At 38.1% G+C, this 5,140-nt stretch overlaps 1 long non-coding RNA gene across 2 annotated transcripts in view; it reads left to right on the forward strand.

Annotated features, from left to right (window-relative positions):
* Window positions 1-4,513, forward strand: part of LOC122563829 — a 15,276-nt gene extending 10,763 nt beyond the window's left edge. For both annotated transcript variants that reach the window (XR_006315751.1, XR_006315750.1), the window contains exons 2-3: window positions 1,473-1,583; window positions 3,724-4,513. This is a non-coding gene — a long non-coding RNA (uncharacterized LOC122563829). The remainder of the gene's footprint in view (window positions 1-1,472; window positions 1,584-3,723) is intronic.
* The last annotated feature ends 627 nt before the right edge of the window (window positions 4,514-5,140 follow it).

Consider the following 5,140-nt stretch of genomic DNA (forward strand, 5'->3'; position numbering starts at 1 on the left):
GTGTGTGTGTGTAGGAATATCTGTGTGTGTGTGTGTGTGTGTGTAGTGCAATGATGATCACCTGTAATGTGACATGAACCCAAGGTCCCGGTTGAGGCCCTCCCTATGGGTACTGAACTTAGCTATCAGCCTCTGCTCGGCCACTTTCCTCTGCTGCCTGTCCCGAAGTCCACCTTGGAGGATGGTCACCCAAAGGTCCGAGGCAGAATGTCCTGGACCACTGAAGTTTTCCCCAACTGGGAGGGAACCCTCCTGTCTGTTGATTGTTGTGCGGTGCCCATTCATCCGTTGCGTAGCCTTTGATCGGTTTCCCCAATATACCATGCCTCCGGGCATCCCTGCATGCAACGTATAAGATAGACAATGTTGGCTAAGTCACATGAGTACCTGCCATGTACACGGTGGGAGGTGTTCCCACGCATAATAGTGGTATCTATGTCCACACTCTGACACGTTTTGCAGCGTCCACCATGACAGGGTTGTATGGAGTTGTCCTGAGAGCCGGGCAGTTTGCAGGACATAGATGAGGCCGAGGTCCTCATATTGGCTGTTGACTTGGAGAACCAGAGTTAGGGCTGAAAACTGTCATGATTCAGACCTACCTCAATCTTTTGGTGATGAGGACTCTAACCTCTGAAAACAAATTTCTCACTGAGATTACGCATTGCAATGGTGACTCCATGTGAGGTGAGCTGTGCTGCCTCTGATTCAGTTACAGCTTGCATCACTGTGCAACAAGATTAGCTAGACTGCACGTGGCCCTTTGAAATATCTGGCACTTTTGACAACAACTGCGCCTAATCCAGTTTAGAGGTCACACCAGTGGTCTTATTCTTATCCTCAAAGTGCAAAATTTCATTAGGTCTCTCTCTCCACAGTACATCATACACTGAGTGAGAGAATGGATAATTATTTATAATCTTGCTCTGTCGACAACTGTTTTAAAGTGTGTGTTACTATAGTAGGGAGGTGGATGCTCTTTTCTACCAGACACCGTCAGGGGATATCTTATCTCTCCATGTAATTCATCATAATATCTTGACTAAGATCCAGAAAAAACTGTTTCAATTCTGTATTTGCTATTTTTGTGGTCAAAATGAATTGCTGATAATACAAATGACCTGTCTTCCCACTGCTCTAAACCTTACCATCTTCTATAATTTGCTATTGCAAATGCAGTGACTGAGAATTTAGAATATCCTTTTTACTGAAGTACCTCACTCCAAATTGCCTACAATGCATACACCTTTCTAACTGCTAGCACAAAATGATGCTTTAAGCTTTTATTATTTAGACTAAATCTACAGACTGATTCATGACCACCCTCAAAAGCTCTGAGGTTTGAGGGTGAAAATAGCAAATGTTTAAGTTTGACACAAGAATTTAAAAGACCTCAATTATATTCCAGCGTGCAATGATTTGCTGATATTTTTGTACATGGCGACAGTGACACTCCTATCTTTCCCCCATAGTGCATTTCCTATAGCACAGCTAACACTGTCTCAAAGAGTGGATAACAGCCCACAACTCCCACCCGACCTGAGAAGGATCAGAATAAAGATCTGTCAATCAAGTCAACTAAAGTAAAACTTTCACACTTGATCTGTTCCTTCAAAGATCCCTAGATTCTTTTTCAGCATGCTGTTAGTTGTAATATTAACTATTTCTATCACAGAATTTTATGAATAGCAATCGAATTGCTTCAAAGAGTAAGAGCTAGTTACTGAATACTACCAAAAAGGCCTTTTGAAGTTTCCATTTGACTGGACATTCTCTTGATGATAATCTGAATCAATTGAGATTTTGCCTCAGTGATTAGCTTGCATATATTAGCTTTTTTGACAAATGTGAGGTAATAGTAAACTACTCAGATCAAATTAAGTTTAGAATCGTGTGTAAAATGAGACAAATGTCCTCTTTCAGAACTGAGTTCCATTTTAAAATCCCATATTTAAGCTGCTTACAAATGCATCTGAAATGATATGACAGAAATTCTTTGGTTTGAATTGTGGCAAATGTTGCTTTGAATAAAGAACCTATTCCCTGAATAGAATGCAGATGTCAATAGCTTAGTTACTTTTCAAGAAAGAGTTATATACCATTCTTAGGGCTAAAAGAATCAAAGGATGTGGGGAGAAAGTGGAAACAGGGTATTGAGTTGGCTGATGAGCCATGATCAAATTGAAAAGCAGAGCAGCTTCAAAGGATTGAATGGCCTATTCCTGCTCCTATTCTCTACTGTTAACACAGAAACATAGATTGGAGATGCACAAATCTCCTTTTGAATAAATATATTGCATAAAGTCAAATACCTATAGTGTGACAGTAATGCAGCTAAATTGCCTTAATTATAATATTTTATTTTGTACGTTTGTCTTTCACCATCAAAAAGGTATATCTTGAGAAGACGTTAATGTAACATCAAAAGTTTGTCTTGTCATTCAATGGTTCTTGTAATTGGAATTATTAAGGCACATTTGCTGAGTGAAAGAAAGCCTGTCTAGATTCTTGGTAGAAGAAGATTTTTCTCCTTGACACTTAGTCCCAATAACCATTACAATCCAAGTTTTAGAGAATGATGATGAGATGCAGCCAAGCATAAATGATTAATCATTAAGTTACCATATTATGTAATTTATTATCTTTTTTTGTAACTGACCATTTTCAGTAAAACTGCCTGCCTTTAATGTAGCTGTTTTTCAGTCAATATCTTGATTCAGTTTCTGCTCAGTCAGTAAACATGATGATAGATAGCCTGCTACTACCTTCCAAAGCATATTAATTCCTTGCTCACATTCTCAGCACTTGTCAACATTTCCTTTATTCTATTAAATCTTTGGTCATAATCCAAAATCCTAATTATATTGTCATGGCTGGTAAATCAAGCTTACAGAAGGAAGTAAAGACAACATGTGAAGCTTTTGAATTTATTAGAGGATATCAGTTTAGCAATCCCACCAAATGCCAGCAATGCAAATAGTCACCTCTTGTTAAGATTCTCAGACAGAGTCTGCGAACAGATGGGCAGACAGACAAATCTGTTTGTACAAACTGAACAAACTAAATCAAGATAAGGCACAAAAAAGAAATTTAAACATTGACTCTGTAGAATCCTGAACTCAACGGCATAGATCTGGGCTTCCCAAACTTCATCTGATGAAACAAATACTTCCTTGGCTCATCTCACAAGGGATGGTCACACACAAGTAACCCTATGGCCACTTAAAAAAAGCCTTTAAATTGGCAAATGAAACTTCCGGTTCTTAAGCAAATTAATTCTGTATAATACTTTTCAAACAATCTTAATATGAAATTTTGTCCTTGCCATTCAAGGTAGTTCGAGCTATGGGGCATTATGGTTTGCTCAAGGAATCTAAGTTACTGTGACAGCATGCACCCTTGCAAGTACATTATACGGGGTAGTGGTGATAAAGTCTCCAACACTTTTTCCATCATTTGACTGACGAGGAATTTCTCCCACTCATACGAGTGCATTGTCGGGGCTTGATCACATTATGAATATACATTCTTTGACCATCAAGTCCTGGGATGGGTCTTGAACATTTGGCTTCGAGGCATTGTACCAGGAGGCCTCCAGTTTAAGCTGCAGGCTTCAATATTTTGAGTTCTTCAATAAGTTGGGATATAGCAGTATCTTGGGAACATATTTGTTTGTAATATATACAATGAGCTGTGTGTTGTTTACCCAACTGTTTTTTTGAGGTTAAAGAACAAACAAATCGCATCCAGCAGACAAGGAAGAGTTTTAACAGAAATCAGAAGTGGTTTATGTCTGTCACCAAGAAGACCAAGTCAATTCCTGTGCTGGAATAAATGGATTATGATGTTACCCATCCCTATCTAACCGATAAAGATGTCAAATTCTCTTCAGTTGATCTTCAGAATCGGACAGACAATTGGATTATTCAATGACTGCCAGTTCATGCCAGAGTTTATGTTCTGTAAGTTTAAAATGTGTGTGTCAACTCTGTTCAAGATTGTAACTGACTCACTTCTCATTAATATAACCATTGGAGCCTCTAGATTTTCTGTAGACAGCTTCAAATTCAATTCCAACTTCCAAATTCAAGCCAAATTTGCTGAAATATTAACTCAGTTTCTCCCTTTACAGGTGCTGTCGGAGATTAGTATTTTTTAACTGGTGTCATTGGAATAGCTGTTGGCCAACATTCCCTTTAGGTACTGCAGTATACTAATACTTCTTAGTCTCTCATGCACATAGTTCTCACAACATTTATGTTCATGCAACCTCTATTATAATTACTTTAATCTGCACAGCAATATTTTGCCACCCAGTTTAGAAAAAAGCAGAAACAATCCCATGCCATACCTAACTAATGAGAGATGCAACAGATCTTCTTTATAGTGCAGAGACATGTTACAGGTGACTGGAGTTTATGTGAAGCCTGGGGAGTGGAAAGATGTTTAGTTTTAAGAATTGAAATCCGTCATCTTGTTCAAAGGAATATCAGCCATTATGATTTAACGTGGATCCCAGAAATTTCAGATTCCAAACAACCATTTATAGTTAAGAGAACATTCCCTCAGTGTTTACCTTCCTGGATTAGTTGGTTTCTTTAATAGTTTTACTAATGGAAAACAGGAGCTAGAAAGTGAGTTTCCTACTTTATAAAGGGGGAGTGCCAGCTGATGCTGCTTGTTCTCTCAATCAATAAACATTGATAATTTAAATAGTTTCTGTTTCAAATGTATATCATTTCTGTTTCACTGCTGCTCTGAACGGCCGCAGATACCAAGAAAAAAATGCATGGTGTGATCGAAAGTCTATTTGTGTGAAATCAGCCATAAGAACACTCTGCTATGTTACCATTTCAATTTTGCTACAATTGAATGTGATAAATTACAATGAATAGTATATGCTTAAACTGTTTCTTAACAGTTAGCATTTCTTTGAAATTGTGCATTAACTGCTGTCGGGTAATTAAAAAATGCCCATTTCTCCATCTCACAGAAAAGTTATGATGCTGAATAAAATGTGCTGTCCATGCTGAATGAAAGTGGTTGATTCTACAGGGAAACAGTATAGTCTGGAGGTTTGATTGCAATACATCTGCTTTTTTTAACGGATGTAATGTGGGCACATAAATCCTCAAAATAA

The sequence above is a fragment of the Chiloscyllium plagiosum genome, chromosome 28 (genome assembly GCF_004010195.1).
Source record: "Chiloscyllium plagiosum isolate BGI_BamShark_2017 chromosome 28, ASM401019v2, whole genome shotgun sequence".
Classification (NCBI taxonomy): domain Eukaryota; kingdom Metazoa; phylum Chordata; class Chondrichthyes; order Orectolobiformes; family Hemiscylliidae; genus Chiloscyllium; species Chiloscyllium plagiosum.